Genomic DNA, 26,324 nt, shown 5'->3' with positions numbered 1-26,324 from the left:
TAATGTACTAGCCTTGCCTTTAAGCATACATATACTGGAATAGAGACAAGATAGTTTATCCATGCAAATTCCATTCTATAATATATTCTCTGTTCCATTATTATATACCTAATACATTTGCATACCTTTGTTACATTTGCTCCCACTAGCTTAATTCACCACATCCTTCTTAATAACTGGTCTTTATGTGTATGTGTCCATTGCTTTACAATCTGCTTTGCCATCAGGTTTCCACCCTGCCACAACATTGAAACACCCCTTATCAATCAAGTCACGAATGACATCCTATGCCAGCGTAGAAGTAAAAAGATTGCAGAGGTTGGAGGCCTGAAATATCAACAGAAAATGCTGGAAATGCTCAGCAGGTCTGGCAGCATCTGTGGATAGAGAGACAGTGTCCATGGGCAGAAATTTTCCATCGGTGTGCAGGAGGCAGGACCCGCACGCTGGTGTGTAAAATGACGTCGTGAGGTTGGGCATGCGCCCCCGCATCACCGTGCGCCATCGTGATATTTTGCTGGGTGGGCACACGACCATGTCCGTTGCGCGGCCGCCAGTCATTACCAGGCCAATTAAGGTACTTGAGGCTCCGATTGGATTTTAAGGTGTCCATGCGATATTCGGCTCATCGCACGGGCGCAAAAGGCTTGCGGCTATCCGAAACTTTAATGATCCTCATCCACGGACGGGAAAGAGGGATCATTGTTTTTGCGAATCCACACATTTAACAGTTCGTGCTCAGAAGTTAGTGAAACTTCCCTATGTGAGGTGGAGAAGTCTCAAACGCATAGCAGCTGCTTCGACTGCACTCATTACCTTCAGGTCAGCACTTTTCAGTGAGGATTTGTTTTGGGGCCAGTAGGTTCAGCAAGCCTCCCTGAGCCTGGGAATGGGAGGTGATCTCTCCACTGGATGCACCTCCTCTGAGGAGGAAGGGAGGGCTAGAAGGGGGAGGAGGCCAGGAGTGCACATTCAGCCTCCAGGGGAGCTATCTTTTGGGAGGAGAGGTGCAGGCACAAGGGGTGCAGGGCCAAAAGGTAGCCCAAGGTGCAAGGGACTGCAGAAGACGCCACTATCCTGCAGCCAGGGTATACAGAGCGTGAAGCACCTACCTCAATATGTCTGAGGTGCAGTGCTGAAGGAGGCTTCGACTGTCAAGGGAGACAGTCAACACCTATCTGTCAGATGATTGGTCCAGAGATCTCAGCTAACTGTGTGGATAGACTTACCCGTCTCTCTAAAGGTCACAGCTGCCCTCCACTTCTATGCCTCCGGGCTCTTTCCAGGTCTCGGTGGGTGATCTTTGCGGTGTCTCCCAATCATCTGTGCACACTTGTGTCAAGCAGGTGACAGACACTCTGTTCAGGCGTGCATTAACCTTCATCCACTTCCGCTGCGACCAGGCAAGTCAGGCACAGCAAGCCAGAGGCTTCACGGCCATTGCTGGCTTCCCCCGTGTCCAGGGTGCTATAGACTGCACACAAGTGGCCATCAAGGCGCCAGCAGGTGAACCCGGTGCCTTCGTCAACAGGAAGGGCTTCCTCTCCATGAACGTGCAGATAGTGTGTGACCACAGGATGCAGATTCTACAAGTCTGTGCAAGATACCCAGGCAGCTCCCACAATTCCTACACCCTCAGACACTCCCAGGTGCTGGGGCTCTTCAGTGCTCCAGCCCCGCTAGATGGATGGCTGCTCTATCAAGGGCTATCCTCTCAGAAGGTGGCTCTTGACGCCTCTCCGCCATCCAAGAACAGAAGCTGAGCAGCGGTATAATAAAAGTCACGCCTCCACAAGGGCTGTGGTGGAGAGAGCCATCGGTCTTCTCAAGATGCACTTCAGATGCCTGGACTGTTCCGGGGGCACACTCCAGTACCCCCCAGATCGAGTGTCGCTGATAGTGATTGCATGCTGTGTGTGCTCTGCACAATATAGCTCTGCAAAGAGGTGATGCCAGCTCCGCAGCTGGCATCTCCCCAGTCGTCTCAGCCTCATTGGGTGCCTCGGTCACTGGTAGAGGGACGGAGGAGCTGCTGCCCTCATCTGGAGCACCCCGAGAGGCACCGGCAGAGACGACAGGCAGCTGCTGCGCCGATGTGAGGTCCGTTTGGCCCTCCCTGCTCACCGTAGATGGATGGACATTGAGGTGAGATACCTGATGCCCAAACCACCACCCACACGGGCACTGACCAGACGAGGTCAATGCCCCTGTGAGGGATTGCAGGTCCGAGCGCAACCCCTGGAACCCCTGATCCTGTTCCTGGAGCTGCCTCTCCATGAGAGTTGCCAATCTCTCCATGGAGGAAGCTTGGCGCTCATCCATGAGGCTCAATGCTTTGGCTATGGTCCACGTAGAGTCATCCACCACTGACACCAAGCCAAGCACAGCTTCATGTATCTCCATCAGATGTCCCTGAACACCTGGCCGCACGTCAGCACTTGGCTGCATCACCCATGACTCCAAAGGCTTATCATCTGCCATGGACTGAGCATGTGCCTGGGCCCCTTTAGTCCTCCGACTGCAGGCGCCATCGGCACTCTCTGTCTCAGCCAGCTTTTCCAGCGACTGTGAAGTACCCTCACTGCTGTGACCCGGGACACTAGCCAAAGATATGATGCCCATGGAGATGCCAGTATCTGCGCTGGTGCCTGCCTGGCAGAGATAGTGTGACGCTTCTAATGGTGCAACTTCATGCCCCCGGGTGTCAGAGGGGGTCCCTGCTGCTCCTGCTCCTGGCCGTGCGCCGCTGATGCTGAAAGGAAAAGTAAGGAAATTCGATCAGTTAGCGCGCGGACAATGTCATTGTACATGCCTATCCCCCGGATCATCATGCACTCATCATTCCACACGCACTGGACAAGCCATGTTGGTTACGTCACTCACTCAACAATCAGCACTGCCATGGATGTTGGGAGATTATTGGTGATGTGAATGCTGGCCACACATACCTGCCCGTGGAATCCCAGCCTCTCCGGCTCCAGTGGACCTGGGCACATGCCGTTCCTCCAGGTCGATGGCCTCCCGCTCATAGCGGCTGAGCATCAATATCTGGGCTGGCCCACTGCCAGTCCTCAGCCGCTCGGTGCTGTTATGAGAATTCTTCTCCCACAAATGAAAAAATTGCATTAATAAGTGATAGTTATACCGTCAATCTCCTCGCGGCCGCCCCACCCCAAGCCCAGTTGGCCACTGCAGGTCTGAGTGCATCCTTCCCCTGCTGGTGGCTGGCACTCACACTAATGTGCCTGGTGTGTCCTTTCCCGCGCTGACCCCGCGCCTACATGCTGCCTTCATCACAGTTGGGAGCACACAGTTGTACCAGCCATTGAATGAAGGAACAATGTCGTGGATCGCAGAGGGCAGCAGATTGATCTGTGCCACGCCACCTTGAAGATCCCCTCCCACCATGTCATCGCCCTGACTTCCACATGTCCTGGAGTTCGAGCACTGCGCCTGGGTGCAGACCCTCCAGGTTGCCCTCACCACAGCCATGTGGGTCTCAGTCCAATACATGCTGCGGGTACAGAACCCATCTCATCTCAACCCCCTCATGCTGATGAACGCCCAGCTAAGGACACATGCTGTTGATGACTCGTTGCATTCTGGCCAGTCAGACATGGGTGGTGCGCCAGCGGGGAGAAGCTTACATGATGGGTGAAGTGAACGATGCCAACACCCTTCCCGTGCGCAGCGCTTGCGGCACTGGATCCATGAGCGGCTCACCACGTCATGGGAGCTTACGGCCTCCGCAACCTTCTCCCATGTTTGCTTGGTCAAGTGGGGTGGCCTCCTCCTCCCGTCCTCGGGGACAAATACATCCCACCTCCTCAAGGAGAGCGGCAAGGCACTCATCGGAAAACCTGCGCGCACACTGGCCACCCGCCCTACCCTCCTGCATGTCTCTTTCTGATTTGCCTTGTCTCCAGCCTCTGGCCATGTACAGCAGCCTTGGTGCAGCTGCAGCTTGGCCTTTAAACAGGCCGCCGGGTCGCCACTGAACCTGGAGGCGATTGCCAATCCGCCTGTGCCCACCCACTCCCGCCGTCCCCAGGAGTCGCCAAACACGCTGAGCGGGCCTTAATTGGCCCACCCGCACAAAATGGCGGCGCGGACCCGATCGCTGCCAGCGATCAGGACCATGCCCACTCCCACGCTCACTGCCTGATATGGGGAAAACTATCCCCGTTGTTTCAGGCTGATGACCATTTGTCAGAACCGTAAAAGGTTAAAGATGTAATAGGTTTGCAGCCAGTACAAGGAAAGGGGAGTGGGAAAGAACAAAAGGGAAGGTCTGTGATAGAGTGGAAGATAGGACTGTCTTGATAAAAGGGATGATGGTGCAAGGCAAAAAGGAATGGCAAAGGGACAAGTAAAGAAACAAAATATGTGTCTAGATGAGGTGTGAATGCCAATAGCAGAGTCACCAGCAACAGGTGAAGTGCTTCTCTTCCCACACCATTACCTCTGGTGTTTCTCAAGAATCTATCCTTGACTCTCTTCCATTTCTCATCAACAGCACTTAGACAATGTAATCCGAAGACGTGGGGCTGGATTTTACAGACTCCACATCGTGCACCTTTTCAGCGGGAGGCACGTGAAATACGACGAGTGGGTAGCCCACTGCCTTCCCACCCATCCCTGACCCGGTGTCCAAAATAGGGAGGCGGGTAAGGTGCCCTCTAGCCCACCTGTCCTTAGGGCTTTTGAGGCCCTTAAGTGGGCAATGGAAGGCGGGCGAGAGTGGGAAGGCTGTTCCTTCACTAAAGTTGTTGAAAGGGCGGGAATGAAGATGGAGCATATATCCTTGTTATGGGGGTGCTCTTTGTGCATCGGGGCAGGTCCACCCCCTCCTCCCACCAAGATCGTACCCTCTCTTGTGCCTCCCTGCCTAGGTTCCAAAACCCACCCCCACCCCCAACCCACTTCCCTAGGGTGACAATCCCTCCCTGCCCAAAAAGCCTGGGACTCACCTGGATCTGGTGTCCATGATACTCCATGGGAATGCTTGAAGTCCTGGCAGTGCCCACTACTGAGTTCTGGTATGCAGGGACTGCAAGAGCTGCCGGCCAATCTGATTGGCTGCCAGCTCGAGGGTAGGACTTTCTTCCAGTCAGGAGGGGAAGTCCTACACTCAGCTTGTTAAGGTCACCCGTAGGGTAATATCGCTGTGGCGCGGCCTTTTTTAAAGTTGGTCGGTTGGTGAACGATTTTTCTAATGGGGGGCATGAGCAATATGACCCCCACCCCTGTAAAATTCAGCCCATGATTTCAGGCTTGATGTGTGTGCTAATGACACAAAGTTTTACCTCAACACCTTTTTATTACTCTTTCATGGATGTGGGTGTCACTGGCACAGCCAGCATTTGTTGCCCATCCCTAATTGCTCTCGAACTGAGTAGCTTGCTAGGCCATTTCAAAGGGCAGTTAAGAGTCAACCATCTTGCTGTGGGTCTGGGGTCACATGTAGAACAGACCAGGTAAGGTCAGCAGATTTCCTTCCCAAAGTGCACTCCTGAACCAAGTGGGTTTTTACAACAATCAATGATAGTTTCCTGAGACTAGCTTTATATTCCAGATTTATTAATTGAAATTAAATTCCACCAGCTGCTGTGGTGGGATTAGATCCCATGTCCCCAGAGCATTAGCCTGGGCCTCTAGATTACTAGTCCAGTATGACTATCACTATGCCACTATCTTCCCATAATTTCCCTCGATGCCTCCCTCTGTCTCTGTTAAAAGCAAAATACTGCAGATGCTGGAATCTGAAACAAAAACAAAAATAGCTGGAAAAACTCAGCAGATCTGATGGCATCTGTGGAGAGGAACACAGTTAACGCATCGAGTCCGTATGACTCTTCATCAGAACTAAAGAAAAATAGAAATGAGGTGAAATATAAGCTGGTTGAGGGGGGTGGGACAAGTAGAGCTGGATAGAGGGCCAGTGATAGGTGGAGGCAAAGAAGAGATTGCCAAAGATGTCATGGACAAAAGGACAAAGGGGTGTTGACGGTGGTGATATTAGCTGAGGAATATGCTAATGGTGACATGGTGGGGTGACTGTGTTTTCCGACCTTCAGCTTTGGATGCGGTTGAAACTTCCTCCAACCAAAAACTCAACTCCTGGACTATTGATTCTGCCCCCTTGCCTGACTGCATTATCAGCCTGAACGAAACTGTTTGAAACTTCAACCTCCCATTTGACCCTGGGAGGTAAGCACCCAACCACATTTCCTCTCCATCATGAAAGCTTTTCCAATGGGCAGCAAATGGGGTGGGGGTGTTGAGGATTGAAGATCAATTTGAAGAAGGCCTAATGAGGTGGTAATCTTACCCAGTGTGCACTCTGGCAGAGAGCCACACCCACTGTGGCACATATTGTAAATTTGGGCTTGCACTACCCACGATCTTAAAATAATTCATTTTAAATTTCCATACGCATCCTGGGGGGGCAAGGTTTCCTACCGGGAATTTGTAATCGTAAAATGACACCGAGTATCTGTAAACCTAACACTTGCCCCATGATTCATGTCAGTAGTAGAAGCAGAACGGAAGATGCTAGAGTACATATTAATAAGATCACTGGGTGAACTACACCTAGGATCGAGCCTCTTTGTAAAATAAATGTCTACAGTTTTGTCATGAGAAAAACCATTTGAAATAAGCACTCTTTAGACCCTTTAGTCTTGTTTTGAATTAATATATGGGGGAAGCACAGAGCCTTAAATGGCAGCACTTTGTTACCATGCTGACTACATGCAACACCACAGCTCAATGGCTTCTAGTCTTATGCATTGTTTTATCATTGGATGAAAGGGACTCAGGCTTTTGGTCACTGGGCTAAAATTGAAGCTTTGATGTGTATTAGCGCTCACTGTGTAGTGTGCAGCTGTTTAAGGTTTTCCTGTTTAATTGCGTGGGGCTGGGAACTGCTATTAGATGCAGATTAGTAGATTGTACAGTCAACTGCTCTCCTTTTAAAAGACTGGGCTGATGATGAATTGATGTTAGGTTGTTCAATAGGGCTGCTGCTCGATTCACTGCTCCTAATGGGAACACAACACTATTGGTGCAGTACTACACATTACTGTCATATCACAACGCTCTCCTAACAATGGCCTTTCCTAATTGATAGTTTGATCCAATGACATTGAAAGAGAATGGGAAGGATTATCTGCGATGAAATCTTTATGAACACAGCAGGAAATGTCACTGATATAGTCATGCCACTATTTTGGCAAATTAGAATAAAAATCATTTGGAGGAAGGTCAATAGTGTGGAATAGCGCCAGGGAGAGGAGAGAAAGAACAAAGTCAAAATAAAAAGAGGAAGTAATTGTGAGGTGACACCAAGCTTTTGTTTAAAGGCAGGAGCAGGGCAAAGACTAATGGAGATAAGAGGTGATGATGCAGTTAGTTGGAACACTTGCCCATTCATTTAAAGGATTAAGTTGCATCTAATATGGTGGGAGCCTTATCTCTCTTCCAGCTAGTAGGCTGATAATTCAAGAGGTGGTGTTGGTGCGGGGCGCGGTGCGTTCTGCTGGCGCGGGGCGCCGTGCCGTGCGTTCTGCTGGCGCGGGGCGCTGTGTTGTGCCATCTGTTGGAGGGAGTGGCTTTAGAGTAGATTTTCATCTAGGCCCAAGCTCAGAGGCCCAAGCACAGACCAAAGGATTGCCAGGAATCGGTCCGCTGATCTTATCTGCATATTTGGAGTGAACAGGTTGTGCCCACAAGCAACTCACTAAGTGAGAAAAGCCACTTTTGGGTGGTCTTATCTCACTGACAGCGGCTCCCTGGTGTTAGAATCAGATCTCTCAAGACTGAAGTTTTCTTTTACAGAATGGAAGGACCTGGCATGATCTGGTCATATGGATGCTAACCTGGGATTTTTTTTTTAAAAGGCCATAAGTTCAGCTTGGAACTGTCAACAAGCAGGCCTCTTCCAACAATCACCTGACCTACATGGTACTTGAGAAGGAGTGTCTGTTTGTGTTGAACTGCAAAGCACTTTAATTAATGAAAAGCTGGGAGACCAAAAAAGCAATCACATGGCAGAGGGCAAAGTTGTGAAGCTGCTTGTTTGGAAGGCAGTCTTGTTGGAGAATAAGCTGAGGAAAGAAGGCTGCCTTGACTGGCTCCCCCTCTCTACCTTGCCTAAAATTGTGTGGCTATCAACCTGTATTCAGAGAAGCCCCATCTGAGTGTAACTAGCCTGCACTTGGACCTGCAAAGCTGAGACAGTGGTGAGAACGTCCAGGCAAACGCCGGGAGTAGTGGCCCGTCTTCACACGAGAGAACTCCAGGTCAACAATGTTGAGACCTTGCAGACTTCATCCTTTATTTTATAACGCCCAGCCTCCAAAGCCCATCGCTGCAGAGAGACTCTATCTGTTTGTCCTTAGTTTGTCTGTGTCTGTGTGTGTGCTGGGGGAATTATTTAGGAAGAGGTAGATAGTTTGACTTCCTGATTACAACTGTGTGTTAACCAGTACTTGCAACTTGTTAAAAGAAGTTTTTTTTTAAAATAAATTTATTCATCCTGAGTTTTTGAAAGAAGCTTGGCCAGAGTCTCTTTTCTTCATTGGTAACTCATTTTGTCTAGCAGGTCTTCAGCATGTGTTATGTTGCCAATTAACAAATGCAAGGGGCCTAACCTTTATGTAGTTGACCGGGCCGTCTAAAAAATGGATCTGACAAATTTAGCAGTGGACCCAAGACCTGTGCAGTTAGGGTGCAGGGTGTCTTGCTGCTAAATTGGTCTGCTGTGCACATATTTTACACCTAAAATGGGCGCAGTGCACATCTTTTACCCAAAGACCTGCTGTACGGTGAACCAGCCACTGGGTCACAACCTCTTGGGTAGTCATTGGCTCCGCTACAAGGATACCCGCAAAATATGAAGATGGTGGACACTGAAAACTGGAAGACAGTCCCCGACAGCAGTGACCTCTAGATGCTGACTGTTTTGAGGGGCATTGGACAAGGTGAACAGAAACATAAGTCTCAGCTGGCTGAGAAGGGAGCCAGAGAAAACAGAGGCCAGTGAATTGTGCACCTTCTCAGCCCACTGCCTTCCTTTACCACAAATGAGGCAGAAACTACCAGGCTGGAGTGAGGTTCTTGAGCCACACCAGGTGATGCTTAACACAGAGTTGACCACAAGGGCGTAAACCATTGTTGTACGAGGTGGAAGGCTGCAAATTCACTAACCTGTTTATGTCCTAAAGTCACTTGGAGCCCTCTTTACGGTTAACCGTACTTTCTATTTTGTGTGGGCTGCATATCTTGATTATGGGTCCCACACACTCCAGTCATTGAGAATCACAAAAAATGAATCTGCATTTATATAGCACTGTTCACGTTCTCAGGATTTTTAAAAAATTCAGTTACGGGATGTGGGCTTTACTGGCTTAGGCCAGCATTTATTGCCCATCCCTAATTTTTTTTTTTTATTCATTCACGGGATGTGGGCCTTGAGAAGGTGGTGATGAGCTGCCTTCTTGAACCACTGCAGTCCATGTAGATTAGGTACACCCACAGTGCTGTTAGGGAGGGAGTTCCAGGATTTTGACCCAGTGACAGTGAAGGAACGGCAATATATTTTCAAGTCAGGATGGTGAGTGGCTTGAAGGAGAACTTCCAGGTGATGGTGTTCCCGTGTGTCTGCTGTCCTTGTCCTTCTGGATGGGAGTGGTCGTCGGTTTGGAAGGTGCTGCCTAAGGAGCCTTGGTGACCTCCTGCAGTGCATCTTGTGCACGTTGCTGCCACTGTACATCGGTGGTGGAGGGAATGAATGCTTGTGGAAGGGGTGTCAGGGCTGCGTTGTCCTGGATGGTGTCAAGCTTGAGTGTTGTAGGAGCTGCACTCATCCAGGCAAGTGGGGGAGTATTACATCACACTCCTGACTTATGCCTTGTAGATGGTAGACAGGCTTTGGGGGAGGTGAGTTACTCGTCACAGGATTCCTTGCTCTTGTAGCCACAGTATTTATATGGTTAGTCCAGTTCAGTTTCTGGTCAATGGTAACCCCCAGGATGTTGATAGTGGGGCATTCAGCCATCGATAATGCCATCGAATGTCAGGCGTGATTGTTAGATTCTCTCTTGTTGGAGATGGTCATTGCTCAGCACTTGTGTAGCTTGAATGTTACTTGTTACTTGCCACTTGTCACCCCAAGCCTGGATATTGTCCAGGTCTTGCTATATTTGGACATGGACTGCTTCAGTATCTGAGGAGTTGTGGATGGTGCTGAACATTGTGCAATCATCAGCGCACATCCCCACTTCTGACCTTGTGATGGAAGGAAGGTTATTGATGAAGCAGCTGAAGATGACTGGGCCTAGGACACTACTCTGAGGAACTCCTGCAACGATGTCCTGGAATTGAGATGATTGACCTCCAGCAACCATAACCATCTTGCTTTGTGCTAGGTGTGACTCCAAACTGTGGAGAATTTTCCCCCAATTCCCATTGACTCCGGTTTTGCTAGGGCTCCTTGATTTCACATTCGGTTAAATGCAGCCTTGATGTCAAGGGCAGTCACTCTCGCCTCACCTCTGGAGTTCAGCTCTTTTGTCCATGTTTGAACCAAGACTGTAATGAGTTCAGGAGCTGAGTGGCCCTGGCGGAACCCAAACTGGGCGTCAGTGAACAGGTTATTGCTAAACAAGTGCCGCTTGATAGCACTGCTGATGACTCCCTTCCATTACTTTACCGATGATCGAGAGTAGACTGATGGGGTTGTAATTGACCGGGTTGGATTTGTCCTGCTTTTTGTGTACAGGACATACCTGAGCAATTTTCCACATAGCCAGGTAGATGCCAGTGTTGTAGCTGTACTGGAACAGCTTGGCCAGGGGCGCGGCAAGTTCTGGAGCACAAGTCTTCAGTGCCATTGCTGGAATATTATCAGGGCCTATAGCTTTTGCAGTATCCACTGCTTTCAGCCGTTTCTTGATATCACGTAGAGTGAATCAAATTGGCTGAAGACTAGCATCTGTGATGCTGGGGACCTCCAGAGGAGGCCAAGATGGATCATCCACTCGGCACTTCTGGCTAAAGGTTGTAGCAAATGCTTCAGCCTTATCTTTTGCACTGATCTGCTGGGCTTCCCCATCACTAAGGATAGGGATATTTGTGGAGCCTCCTCCTCCAGTGAGTTGTTTAATTGTCCACCACCATTCACGACTGGATGTGGCAGGACTGCAGAGCTTAGATCTGATCCATTGGTTGTGGGATCACTTAGCCCTGTCTATCACTTGTTGCTTATGCTGCTTGGCATACAAGTAGTCCTGTGTTGTAGCTTCACCTGGTTGGCACCTCATTTTTAGGCATGCCTGGTGCTGCTCCTGGCATGCCCTCCTGCACTCTTCATTGAACCAGGGTTGATCTCCTGGCTTGGTGGTGATGGTAGAGTGGGGGATATGCTGGGCCATGAGGTTACAGATTGTGGGTGAATAAAATTCTGCTGCTGCTGATGGCCCACAGCGCCTCATAGATGCCCAGTCTTGAGTTGCTAGATCTGTTTGAAATCTATCTCGTTTAGCACGGTGGTAGTGCCACACAACACTATGGAGGATATCCTCATTATGAAGACAGGACTTTGTCTCCACAACGACTGTACGGTGGTCACTCTTATTGATGCTCTCATGGACAGATGCATCTGTGGCAGGCAGGTTGATGAGGATGAGGTCAAGTACGTTTTTCCCTCTTGTTGGTTCCCTCAGCATTTGCCGCAGACCCAGTCTAGCAGCTATGTCCTTTAGGACTCGGCCAGTTCAGTCTGTAGTGGTGCTACCGAGGTACTCTTGGTGATGGACATTGAAGTCCACACCCAGAGTACATCCCTCAGTGTTACCCCCAAGCGGTGTTCAACATGGAGCACTGATTCATCAGCTGAGGGAGGGCAGTACGTGGTAATCAGCAGGAGGTTTCCTTGCCCATGTTTGACCTGATGCCATGAGACTTCAGGGGGTCTGGAGTTCATGTTGAGGACTCCCAGGGCAACTCCCTCCCAACTGTATACCACTGTGCTGCCACCTCTGCTGGGTCTGTCATGCCAGTGGGATAGGACATAAGGGATGGTGGTCTCTGGGACATGATCTACAAGGTATGATTCCGTGAGTATAACTAGGTCAGGCTGTTGCTTGACTAGTCTGTGAAGCAGCTCTCCCAATTTTGGCACAGCCCCCAGATGTTAGTAAGGAGGACTTTGCAGCATCGACAGGCCCAGTTATTGACTTTCAACTTCTGACTCTGTAGAGATACTGCATGTTAAGAATTTTCCAAGGTGTGTTTTCTGAGGATTGTTTTCTGACAGCTCCTTTGCACCAGCCTGTCAGAGATTCCTTTGTCCTCCGTCAGGAGCTGTTGAAAACCTGGAACTTGAGGATTTGCATTTTCCCCAGTTAAGATGGTTGGAATTCTCGCTGCCCTACCCCTCCCTAACTCTCAGCTGCCTGCCCACATGAATCAGAGAGAGACCAGCCCACACTGTGAAGGTTGCCAAGGTGACGGACATGCTGGATGGTGGTAGAGCTGGATGATGTCACCAGAGATTTTTGACACATAAACATCCTGGGGGTTACCATTGATCAGAAACTGAACTGGACTAGCCATATAAATACTGTGGCTACAAGAGCAGGTCAGAGACTAGTAACCCTGCAGCGAGTAACTCCCCTCCTGACTCCTCAAAGCCTGTCCACCATCTACAAGGCACAAGTCAGGAGTGTGATGCAATACTCCCCATTTGCCTGGATCAGTGCAACTCCAGCAACACTCAAGAAGCCCGACACCATCCAGGACAAAGCAGTCCGCTTGATGGGCACTCCATCCACAAACATTTACTCCCTCACCACCGACGCACAGTGGGAGCAGTGTGTACCATCTACAAGATGCCCTGCAGGAACTCACCAAGACTCCTCCTTCTGCACCTTCCAAACCCACAAGCGCCACCATCTAGAAGGACAAGGGCAGCAGACACATGGGGACACCGCCACCTGGAGGCTTCCCTCCAAGCCACTCACCATCCTGACTTGGGAATATATCGCCGTTCCTTCACTGTCACAGTGTCAAAATCCTGGAACTCCCTCCCTAACAGCACTGTGGGTGTACCTACAGCACATGGACTGCAGCGGTTCAAGAAGGCAGCTCACCACCTTCTCAAGGGCAATTAGGAATGGGCAATAAATGCTGGCCCGGCCAGTGATGCCCACACCCTGTGAAATAATAAAAAAACCTCTGGCAGATCTCCTATAAGAGCCTACACAGCCATGGAGAGACCCCTGCTTTTCAAAATCTTCACTTCCTGTTAAATCATCGACTCAACCAAAAAACATCGGGCCCGCAACGAAATAGAGATCAAGTGAAATTCTAGTGTTATTTTTATCATTTTCCTGCAACTAGTTTTTGTGTTTGTGATAGTGTGGGTGAGTTGGGTGAGTGAGACATTAACCTTCAGGGCAAGTGTGTGTGAGAGAAATAAAGCAACTTTCTTCATTTTCCATGCACAAAGATTACTGCTGAATTTTTTTAATTTCCTCAATCACTCTTAAGAGTAAGAAATTCTGCATAAAAATATATTTGATCATCGGTAACAAAAGGGAACACCTTAAAATTGTCCATGACAAATAGTTATTTTTACTTTGAGGGACACTACCTCATGAGTGTAGGGTAAGACAAGGAGGCAGGGCCTCCATGAACTACCACGGCTGGTACAGGGGCTGAACCTGCTCTGTTGGCATCATCCTGCATCACATTCTAGCCATCCAGCCAACTGAGCAAACTGAAAGAGTCACATCGCTGAATTGGCACTTGTAAAGCTGCTTTAAAGAAGAGGAAAGCAGTTACAGAATGTTAATGTTCAGAAGCAGTGAAACCAGCAGTTTTAGACCTGCCTCACCCCTTGGACTGTGTCCGTCCTGTTAAATTGCTGCGGCTTAATTTTACTGTTCATTCCCTGCGAATGATTACTGGTGATGAAACACAATGTGTTGGCTTTGCATTTATTGGCCTCCCTTTCTCAAAGCTTTTGAAAGAAATCCCAGTGCGGACCAAAATGAGGAATAAAACTGTCAAGCTGCAAGGTTAAAGATTCTCTGGTTACCGTCGGTGTATAATAATTTCAGACTTTACAATGTATACAAGCAGCACTGCCTATTACTGAACTCAGTGAAGTGATTCAAATGGCTGCCTATAAATTCAGGGTTACTGTGACCAGCTGACAGATTTAATAAAGAACCTTGAATTATTTTTTAAGGACAATTATGCATAGTTAAGTTCCGAAGCTTCTTTATGACAACTTGTAGTGGCTTTGACAAGTCTATGTGTATAATCTAGGACAATGGGGCTGAGTGATGCTGCGGATTAGACACTAATTCAGCTCTGTGACCGGTTCGATTCCAGGTCAGACTGATGAGATAGATGAAAGTCTCCACTGTCTGTTCACTGTAAGGAATAATGTGAAATAAGTATAGGAAGCCTCAATTCCGTTTTGAATGAGCAAAGTCCCACACCCCTAATTTGACACAAATGATCAATCTCAGAGAGATTACCAAACTGTAATGACTAAATTAATTTAATAGCTGGCCACAATGATAAGCAGACACATGAATCTTCTCGATGATTTCCGTAATAGTTCTAGGAAATGAGGGGAGGGGGAAGGGGAAATTGTTACATACTGTAGGATGGCCTCTGGCCCATTGTTGGGTGATGCTGTTGATATTTAACCTCCGCCATATCTGAATTAAGGGAGCTTGGTGCTAATGTTGGGTACCTCAAATGAAAGATGTTCCTAACCTCAGAAACTATAACCTACAACTGGGTGAGCATAAAATTTGCCAAAAGAAAGTTGATTTTTCAAACAAAAATTGGGGGGGGGGGGGTGGTGTGGCATGGAGCTAACATCCCAAGCAGGGTTGAGTGGTATAATAAAACAGAGTTCAGTGTGAAGCAGGACCACTGAGGGTGTGCTGCACTGTTGGAGGTGCCATCTTTCGGACGAAATGTTAAACGAAGGCCCCACCTGTCTGCTGGGATGGATGCAAAAGATCCCAGGGCACTTTTTTTTTTAAGAAGAGCAGGGGAGTTATCTCTGGTGTCCTGATCACTATTTATCCCTCAATCAACATCATGAGAAAACAGATTATGTGATCATTTTCACATTGTCTTTAGTGGGAATTTGCCGTGTGCATATGTACCAGGCAGTCAGGGGTTATGGGGAGGAGCCAGGCAAGTGGAGTTAAGGTCACAATCAGATCAGACATGATCATATTGAATGGTGGAGCAGGCTCGAGGAGCCGAAAGACCTACTCCTGCTCCTAAGTCGTATGTTCTTATTGGCTGCGTAATTCCTACTCCATAGCATTGACTACACTTCTTTGAGACATTTGGTGGTTGTAAAAAGCACTATATAAATTCAAACCTTTCCCCTTTTCACATAGACGTGAAAACTTCATTCATTGGCCTTCGTGTTTTATTATAATCTTTTTATTTACCAGACAAGCTACAGGAAGTAAGTTGCCTGATTTTTTTTTTCCTCCCACACATGTTTTGTTTCTAACATTGAACAAGTTCCAGTATGACCTAAGACAGAAGAATCTGAAAAGGAAATGGCTTGGTGTTTTGGAATATTTGGTTCTGATATAAAATTACAGCCTAGTAGTGAGTAAGTTTTCTCGTGGTGCTTGAGTGCAGGATATTGAAATTAACTCTTGCTCCTAAATACACTCTGTTAGGAGATCCTAAAGAACTAGTCGCAGACAGCAGCCTAACAGCAGCGATGCAATGCTGTACCAAGTTGCCACTTCTCGAAGGTAAGTTGTCTATGGTAGCTCAGCCCATTAAGGGCTGAATTGAGCACTTGGCCAGCCCAGCTCACGGAGTGAGAGAGGAGAAAAATCAGTAAAGCCAAATGTAAGTATAATGGAGTGAAGGAGAGGGATAAACGTCACTGAACTTTTACACACTAGGAAACTCCTAGTGAATCCTGAATCCTGAACTACACTGACTTTAGTCAGGATTGTAATCAGGAGAGCTCAGTGATGCTGGATTAAGGCAGGGAATCTGTTAGGATTTCTCACTCGTGATTGTTACCCAGTCACTCCTGATGATGAAAAGCAAGTAAAAGTCAGGTGAGAACCAGAATTGGTCTGGCTCTTGTTCCCCCTAACCTCCTATGCCTTGTTGACATCACTGTCTGGATTGAGGCTTCCGCAGAACTGTGTCATAGCCAAGGGTAGGCACCTTCGAAAGAGGTGGGGAGAAAATTGGACGAAATGAGACAGAAGCTGCCTTTTTAAAAATCAAACCTAACTTCAGTGAAATCAGGATCCGCTTCTCTGTGAGTCTGCTTCTCGGTGAATTAAGCCACAGTCTCTGCAGCTTGATTTAATGTGTCGCTACAAGTTTAACCGTAGAAGGGGGAGAGGCGACCGGGAACTGAATAATAGATGCCAATTCTATTGTCTCAGCAGTCACCATGTGTTGCTGTACAGAAAAAGTTAATGCAGGATATGGTGGAGTAAAATAGAATCAAGTCAGACAGGAAATGTCTTTTTTTTGAAGGATTTGAATCGGGCCTTCATGCTGTAGGAATAGGAATTCCTCCACTTCTGCCAGAGAGATGGAGTACAGAGGAATGTTTAGTGGAACTGCTGCTTCTCCTTTGTGACTCAGTCCTAAAAGAATAAGGGCCAGTTTTGTGATCCAGATGTTTTGTCTCCTCACAAACCCACCACCCACCGAAGCTGCTGTGGTTATTGAGTCGGAAAGATGCTGTGGCTTTATGCGGCATCCTAAATGGCTTAGCTTCACGTGTCGGTCGTGTCTTGTTCGTTTATTTTGCCACGGCAGAAGTGTTTGAGATTATGGACACCGGATTTTTGACTACCCAATAGGGCCAACCTCTGCTGTGCTGCTCCTGTAGTTGAAGAGTTGGCACCAGGCAGGTGGCGTGGGAGGTCAGCGTTTTTAGTCAATAAATGCACTATTCAGACTTCCACTTGCAACAGAGGAATATCTGATTACGTGGTGTGTGCTGACGTGCATGTCGGAGATTTAATGACTAGCTCAGAGTGGATTGTAAGCCTGTCATGCATCAGAGCTTCCAGATGTGATGACATAAGCCTTGGCAGTAAAACTCAATGGATTTATTAACTTGAGGAAAATACTGAGCAATGACTGTTGGAAACGGATTTCAATTTATATGTGCATAGATGGGAAAATGATTTTGCCTAACTATTTAAAAAGTGGAGTCCGATGCAGTGAACAGTATAGCAGCGAGTGACTCAAGCTGCAGTGACAGTATTGGTGCAACATGGTCCCCCTCTAAACGCCATCTGCTGCCCCACCTATATCACCTCTCTTAAGGCTCTTCCTTGATGCTCACCTCCTTAGCTGAGATTTTGATCACCCACCATCACCGCAATCCCCCCGCCAATCACTCCTCTTTTGGCTTGGCACTTGTTTCCTCTCCTGCTTTGCGAAGCCCTGAGGGATGTTTTTCTATGTTCAGCTTTCATGGAAGGGGTTTAGAAAAGCACCAGATCCCAGACATTTCCTCACTGCTCATGAATGAAGAGGGTGCCTGAGCACAAGAGCTGTGTGGAGACAGTCTTAATTGCTGTGTGCAGTGTAACTAGTATCATTCCCCACCCCACCCCACCCCCTCAGAACAGCCAGTCTTGATCCATCTGTCCTTTCCAACCATCACCCCGTTGCCACTATTTCTTTCTTCTAAGGTTTCAAATGTATCATCAGTTCCCAGCTACACGTCTAACTTTTCCATCATGCATTGTTTCAATTCTACAAGCCTGACTTGCAGTGTTGAAACTGGGGGAGGCAGTGGCGTAGTGGTAATGTCAAAAGACTAGTAATCCAAAAGGCCCAGGCTAATGCTCTGAGGACATGGGTTCAAATCCCACCATAGCAGCTGGTGGAATTTGAATTCATTTAATAAATCTGGAATATAAAGCTAGGCTCAATAATGGTTAATGGTGACCATGGTAATTATCACTGATTGTTGTTAAATACCCATCTGGCTCACTAGGGAAGGAAATCTGCACTCTTTACCCTGTCTGGCTCCAGACCCACAGCAATGTAGCCTAACAAGTTACCCAGTTCAAGGCAGTTAGGGATGGACAATAAATGCTGGCCTTGCCACATCCCATGAAAGAATAAATAAAACAACTTGGCTCTAATTAAAGCAAAGACTTCCTCTGTCATCATGGTGTGCCACCTCTCATTGATTTTAGTTTTTGCAGCATTTGATATGGTTGACCAAGCTATCGTCCTCCAGCCTCTCTCCTCAGTTGTCGTGGTCCATTGGCTCCTACCTATTCACTTGCAGCCTTATAAAGTCTCTTACTCCTTTAGTAAGTGGTTTTGCAGCTTTGCTGCTTTCAGAAACAATGGTGCAGATTTTGACATTAGCGCTGAAGGAAGGCTCCCACTGCTGACCTTTTTTAAAAAAAAAAAAAATCTGCCCACAAAGATTGAGCAATCTGTTTGACGTGGTTTGCCTTTCTCCCGCTGGCAGTTTAAATCTGGTGCCAAGGTGGAGGGGTTGTATTGGCCGGCAGTAACACTGATGTCAGCAAGTAAGCAGTCACATTGAAGTAACCGCCCACAGCAAATCAAGGGGGCGAAAGCGGTTACTGTAGTATCCTTCACTTTTCATTTAAATTTTCAGTTCATGAAATTAAATGATTTGATTAAAATAGAAGCTAAAACAAACAAATCTTTCCAAAAAATTTTTCAAAATCTGTGGAATTTTAACAACAGTCTATTTATATAACCAGCCACGATGATAAAATATGATTATTGCTGAAAAATAGATACGTGCTGTCGAAGTTTTTCATCTTGCTCTCATCAGGACAGATGCAAGAATGCCAATTTTCAAAGGGGACTACAATTTATATTGCACGAGAAAAGGGGTGCTGATTGGTTGGCAAGTCGGCTCTGATTGGTCAAGGCGTTGTCATGGTGAATGTACCAGGGAGCCATTGTCCCCCATGCATTTGTTTATTCAAACAAGGCGTAGTGCCTGGACATATTCCTTCCGCCTGCAGAGGGTAACGTGGTATTCTTGCATCTGCCCTGATGAGTGCAAGACTAAAAACTTCAACAGCTTGTCTATCTTTTCAGTAATACTCAAGTTCTGCACTACCAAGCGACTAGTTGTAGCAAAACTTCCTAAAGCGTTTCACAGAAGCATTATAAAACAAAATATGACACTGAGCTACATAAGGAGATATTAGCTTGTCAAAGAGGTAGGTTTAAGGAGTGTCTTGAAGGAGGAAAACGAGGCGGAGGGGTGTATGGGGGGAACTCCAGAGCTTTGGTGCCCAGGAAACTGAAGGCCTGGCTGCCAGTGGCAGAGTGTTTAAAGTTGGCATTGCCCCAGAGGCCAGAATTAGCGAAGTGCAGGCATCTCGGCGGGTTGTGGGGCTGGAAAGGAGTGGAAAAGTGTTGGAAGAATTGAAAACAAGAATGAGAACTTTAAAATCAAGACTTTGCTAGACCAGAGCCAATGTAAGTCAGGGAGCACAGGGGATGAGGAGCGAACGGGACTTGGTGCGAGTTAAGACATGAGCAGTAGTCTTTTGTATAATGTCAAGTTTACTGAGGGTAGAATGTGGGAGACCAGCCAAGAGTGCGTTGGAAGTTTGAAGGTAATGAAGGCTTGAATGAGGGTTTCAGCAGCAGATGAGCTGAGAGGGTGGGGCATCAGTACTATGTTACCCAGGAGTTAGAAGTGGTTTTAATCCTCATAACTTGTCCTGGGTAACTACACCCTTAAGAGAGTCTGAACCATTCGAAGTCTCTGATGAGGTGGATTTTGCCAAGAATTGCTTTTTTTTTGTTCGTGGGGTGTGGGTGTCGCTGGCTAGGCCAATTGCTGACTCCCCAAAGCCTGTCCACCATCTATAAAGCTCAAGTCAGGAGTGTGATGGAATATTCTCAACTTGCCTGGATAAGTGCAGCTCCAAGAACAGTCAAGAAGCTTGGCATCATCCAGGACAAAGCAGCCCACTTGATTGGCACCCCATCCACAAACATTCACTCCCTCCAGCACCAACATGCAGTAGCGGCAGTGTGTACCGTCTTCAAGATACACTGCAGGAACTCACCAAGGCTCCTTAGGCAGCACCTTCCAAACCCACGACCGTTACCATCTAGAAGGACAAGGGCAGCAGACACTTGGGAACACCACCACCTGGAAATTCCCCTCCAAGATGCTTACTATCCTGATTTGGAAATATATCGCTGTTCCTACACTGTCACTGGGTCAAAATCCTGGAACTCCTTCCCTAACAGCAATGTGGGTGTAGCTACAGCACATGGACTGCAGTGGTTTAAGAAGGCAGCTCACCACACCTTCTCAAGGGCAATTAGGGATGGGCAATTAATGCTGGCCTAGCCAGCGATGCCCACATCCCATGAGTGAACAAAAAAAGATGATATTGAATGTCAAGGGGTGGATGGTTAGATTCTCTCTTGTTGGGGTTGGTCATTGCCTGGCACTTGTGTGGTGCGAATGTTACTTGCCACTTGTCAGCCCAAGCCTCGATATTGTCCAGGTCTTGCTGCATTTGGACATGGACTACTTCAGTATCTGAGGAGTCGTGAATGGGGCTGAACATTGTGCAATCATCAGTGAACATCCCCACTTCTGACCTTATGATGGAAGGAAGGTCATTGATGAAGATGGTTGCGCCTATGACACTACCCTGAGGAACTTCGGCAGTGGTGTCCTAGAACTGAGATGATTGACCTCGAACAACCACAGCCATTTTCCTTTGTGCTAGGTCTGACTCTAACCACCGGAGAGTTTTCCCTCCGATTCCCATTGACTCGTTTTGCTAGGGCTCCTTGATGCCACACTCAGTCAGATGCTGTCAAAGGCATTCACTGTCACCTCGCCTCTGCAGTTCAGCTCTTTTGCCCATGTTTGAACCGAGGCGAATTGGCTGAAGACTAGCATCTGTGATGCTGGGGACCTCCGGAGGAGGCCGAGACGGATCATCCACTCGGCACCTCTTACTGAAGGTTGTTGCAAATGCTTCAGCTTTATCTTATGCACTGATGTGCTGGGCTCCATCATCATTGAGGATGGGGATAATTGTGGAGCCTCCTCTTCCATTAAGTTGTTTAATTGTTCACCACCATTCACGACTGGATGTGGCAGGACTGCAGAGTTTAGATCTGATCTGTTGGTTATGGAATCGCTTAGCTCTGTCTATCATTAGCTGCTTATACTGTTTGGCACACAAGTAGCCCTGTGTTATAGCTTCAACAGGGTTCACACCTCATTTTTAGCTATGCCTGGTGCTGCTCCTGGGCCATGAGGTTACAGGTTGTGGTTGAGTATGATTCTGCTGCTGATGGCCCACAGCACCTCATGGATGCCCAGTCTTGAGTTGCTAGATCCGTTCGACATCCAACCAATTTAGCATGGTGGTAGTGCCACACAACACAATGGAGGGTATCCTCAATGTGAAGACAGGACTTCGCCTCCACAAGTACTGTGCATGGTCACTTCTACCGATACTGTCATGATGCATCTGCAACAGGCAGATTGGTGAGGATGAGGCCAAGTATGTTATCCCTCTTGTTGATTCCATCACCACCTGCCGCAAACCCAGTTTAGCAGCTATGTCCTTTAGGACTCAGCCAGATCGGTCTGTGGTGGTGCTACCAAGCCACTCTTGGTGATGGACATTGAAGTCCCCCACTCAGAGTACATTCTGTGCCCTTGCCACCCTCAGTGCTTCCTCCAAGTGGTGTTCAACATAGAGGAACACTGATTCATCAACTGAGGGTGGGGGGTAGGGTGGTGGTGGGTGCCATATGTGGTAATCAGCAGGAGGTTTCCTTGCCCATGTTTGACCTGATGCCATGAGACTTCATGTGGTCCGGAATTGATGTTGAGGACTCCAAGGGCAACTCCCTCCTGACTGGACAGTATACCACTGTCCTGCCACCTCAGCTGGGCCTGTCCTGCCGGTTGGACAGGACATACCAGAGATGGTGATGATGGTGTCAGGGACATTGTCTGTAAGGTAAGGTATGACTATGTCAGGCTGTTGCTTGACTAGTCTTTGGGACAGCTCTCCCAATTTTTTCACTGGGCCCCAGATGTTAGTGAGGTGGACTTTGCAGCTTCAACAGGACTGAGTTTGTCGTTGTCATTTCCAATGCCTAGGTCGGGGCTGGGTGGCCCATCCGGTTCCATTCCTTTTAGACTTTTTAGCGGTTTGATACAACTGAGTGGCTTGCTAGGCCATTTCAGAGGGCAGTTAAGAGTCAACCACATTTCTGTGTATCTGGAGTCAGATGTAGGCCAGACCAGGTGATGACAGTAGTGTTCCTTCCCTAAAGGACATTAGTGAATCAGATGGGTTTTTAACAACAATCGACAATGGTCACCATTAAACTTTTATCAATTACTTAGATGAGGGGAGCAAAAGCATGGTAGCTAAATTTGCAGATGACACAAAGATAATTTCCTACCTATGTTGTGAGTCCAGAACTAGAAGGCACAGTTTTAAAATTAGGGATTGCCCTTTTAGGAAAGAGATGAGGAGAATTTTTTCCTGAGGGTTGTGTGTCTTTGGAACACTCTGCCTCAGAAGGTCACAGAATCACTGAATTGTTACGGTGTAGAAGGATGTAGAAGCCATTCAGCCCATCGTGTCTGCACCTGCTCTCTGAGCATTTTGACTTAATGCCAGTCTCCTGCCTTTTCCCCATAACCCTGCACATTGTTTCTATTTAAATAATCATCCAATGCCCTCTTGAATGCCTCAATTGAACCTGTCTCCACCACACTTCCAGGGACTGCATTCCAAACCTTAACTACTCGCTGTGTGTAAAAGTTTCTCCTCACCTCACATCTGCTTCTTTTGCAAAACACTTTAAAACTGTGCCCTCTGGTTCTCGATCCATTTATGAGTAGGAACAGTTTCTCCCTAACTACTCTGTCTAGACCCCTCATGATTTTGAAAACTTCTATCAAGCCTCTTCTTAGCCTTCTCCTCTCCAAGGAAAACAGTCCCAACTTCTCCAATCTTTCCTCATAACTGAAGTGTCTCATCCCTGGAAACCTCTTCTGCACCCTCTCTCTCCAATGCGTTCACATCCTTCCTATAGTGCAACGTCAAGAACTGTACACAGTACTCCATAGTTGATGTTGTGGAGGTGGGAATCATTGAATATTTTTAAGGCAGATGTAGATTGATTCTTGTTAGGCAAGGGAATCAAAGGTTGTCAGGGTGGATGGGAATGTGGAATTTGAAACACAAACAAATCAGCCATGATTTATTGAATGGCGGAGCAGGCTTGAGGGGCTGAATGGCCTACTTCTGCTCCTATTTCATATTTGAATATCACCACCTGCCATGGTGGGATTTGAACTCGGGTCCCCAGAGCATTACCCTGGGTCTCTGGATTACTAGCCCAGTGACAATACCACAATGCCACCTTATACTACAAGAAAATGTACTCAAACTCACTCCTGAAAAGATTTTAAATTGTTGACTAGTGTGATATAAATAGGCATTTATCTCGTTCATTGACCATCAGCTCCGAAGACTTGAATTCAAATTCTGTCCAGGACAGATACCAAGTATCCTATCTTTGATTAGACACTATCATCCCCCACTGCTTTGGAAGAGGATCGCCCCACCCCCAGCCCCCATTCCTGCTTCATCTATGATCCACGAGGAAAATCTCCTCTCCCTGGGCCTTCCATATAGACTAGTTGAAAAGAACAGCAGAAATTGACTTTGGCGTTTACTAGTGCAAGGTAAAGGAGAGCCCTCCAACTCTCTGTGGCAAGCAGGTTCCACTGAGAGAATTTCAGGCAAATATGAGGCTTCCGGGTCTATTTCAGATCAATGAAGACCACTGCATGTTAAGGATTTGGTCTGGCTCAGATAATTCACTTGTAAAGCTCATGATTTTCAGAATATTATTACCACAATAACTGGAACAGAGAGTGGTAGTCAAGCTGATTTAGGAAAGGAAGGGTAGCTGACCCATTAACCAGGTTAGTGCATGCACCAACCAGAAAATATTTCACACAGGAATTGCTATGAAATCAATGTAATGTCGCTGAGTTTACCTGTTCCTTGTAAGGTACTTTTTGTAGGAAATCCTTTGTGTATTGAGAGGATGTGTCTCTCCTATTCCAGTATTGTAGTATCATAGAAATTATAGAACAGAAGGATGCCACTCTGACCAGCTCATCAGTGCTGATGGTTAGCTGTTAACCCAGCCATACCTATTCCCTTCTTATAACATTCTGCTTGCAAATCTCCAACTTTAGCCTAGTCTATGTACGATTAAATGTTAATTGCCTTCCTTTTTCCTGTTGTGCCTCTGTCCAAATCACTTTTATATAAAATATCTTCTAGCACTGGTTCCATGGCCAGACCATCATCCACATCTTGCCCATCTGGACAAAAAATACTAAATGCTCCCCCTTGTCTCTGCTTTCTGCTCACCGGCCACCCTCATTAATACAACTACAATTCCTCTAATGTCAAGTTCAGTAAAAAAAAACTTGTGATGTAGAATTTAAACAAATGCTTTATGAATATCCATGTATGCAAAATCCATTGCATTCTCTTTATCCATATGTTTTGTGAATTTGTTAAATAATTGAATTCCATTAGTCATACATGACAGTCCCTGATTACTCCATCTCTGAAGATTAGTCTTTCTACTGGTATTTCCAGTGTGATTCACCCCAAAGCAGCACAGAAGAAGATTGAGGAATTCCAAATGCAAATTGTGTCCAGTTTCTGTGTCTTGTGTACTAGTTCACAGAGAACATGGTGCTCTGTGTCTGCTATGAATGAATCACCATGGCAAGTTTCCATTAATTGCACCTGTTCGTGGGCCTTCGGGAAAACTCTTAAAATTGAGCTTTTTTTTTAGCCACAAGGGTACTAATGGGCACTTTTTTAATAACTTTGAAATATTAGAAATTAGTTTACTAGAAAATGACCAATTACACCCTAAAAAAACAGGACCATATCTTAGTTTCAAAGTCATTTTCAGTTATTTAAAATATGTTTCCACACATATAGATTACTAAGCAGCCTGATTAAAGTACTTATTTTTTTGTGATAAACCAGTTTTCAGCTGTATTAATAAAATTGTAGGAGAATATCGATTTAAATCTATCGAGGAATATTTTTAATGCAAAAATGAAAATTATTTTCTAAAGATTCTGCTCAGTTGGTCATGGAAGATTTCACAGTGGGCAAAATGGAGGTGAGATATGTGGTCATTATCTTACTGTTTCTAGAATCTTGCTGTGCACAATTTGGATACCATATTTTCTACGTTACAACAGTGGCTATGTTTCAAAGATATTTCATTGCCTGGAAAGCGCTTTGGGATGGTCTATGATTGTGAAATGAGAGTTCTTCCTTTCTTTGGATATTTATCTTCAGCTTTGGTTGCTCTAAATCTTTCTTGGGTACTCTGCTTCCATCATCTTCTATAAATAATGAGGCAAAATACATAACAAACATCTTTAACATTTCCTCATTCTCCTTCATCGCGAAGCAGCCCATTCACTAATTGGCCTCTTACTATTTCCTTTTAAGTTGACTTCTTTCTTCGCCCACTATTAGGCTTTCTAATCACAAACTTTGTTTATCTTCTATATATTTTTATATCTGTCATTGTTTTGTATTATCCTTTCTCAATTTACCACAACTTAGTTCCAGGCAGCTTTGTCCTCTCATAGACTAAAGTCACTGCAGTCCAGACATATTTACTGGAATGTTTTCAAGATGGATCTTGCTGGTAATCTATTTCCTAACCATTGGCAATCATGGGTGAGAATAGCTTGGATTGATGCACTGTTCTGTCTCCCCGCAATTCTCCTTATTAGAAAAATTGCAACTCTCCAGTGCCTTCCTCTCCCTCCCAGGCACCTATCCCCAGTGTCCCTCTAAACCTCTAAAGTGCCTCACTGTAGTAACTTGCCCTTCCTGGATACCACCTCCAACTTTCCTCTTCCTTCGTGCTCTACTTTACATCACTTCATGCCCTTCTCTGAAGCACAGGCATTTGTGGTCCTCGGTATCTCATTTCTCCTACTCCTTGGCATCTTGCATCACCACAGTGCTCACCCATTGTTGCTGAGGTCAGAACTTCTATTGTGTAATATTATGGGAATGAAGTCCATTGTTAGTCTGTGGTCCAGCACTCTATCAGACTGCTACATTTACTGTTTGTTGCTTTGTGCATGTTGTGATTTCCTTATGCAATTGTTGTACTGGTAAGTATACCAGTTCTACTTCACA

The 26,324-nt window shown here is 46.7% G+C and overlaps 1 protein-coding gene across 1 annotated transcript in view; it reads left to right on the top strand.

Moving 5' to 3' along the window:
- Positions 1-26,324, top strand: part of clip2 (CAP-GLY domain containing linker protein 2) — a 151,508-nt gene that overhangs the window by 41,539 nt on the left and 83,645 nt on the right. The window lies entirely within an intron of this gene.

Source organism: Cetorhinus maximus, chromosome 9 (genome assembly GCF_964194155.1).
Source record: "Cetorhinus maximus chromosome 9, sCetMax3.hap1.1, whole genome shotgun sequence".
Lineage (NCBI taxonomy): Eukaryota > Metazoa > Chordata > Chondrichthyes > Lamniformes > Cetorhinidae > Cetorhinus > Cetorhinus maximus.
The sequence above is the reverse complement of the archived record's forward strand: the minus strand, read 5'-3'. Positions and strand labels throughout refer to the sequence as shown.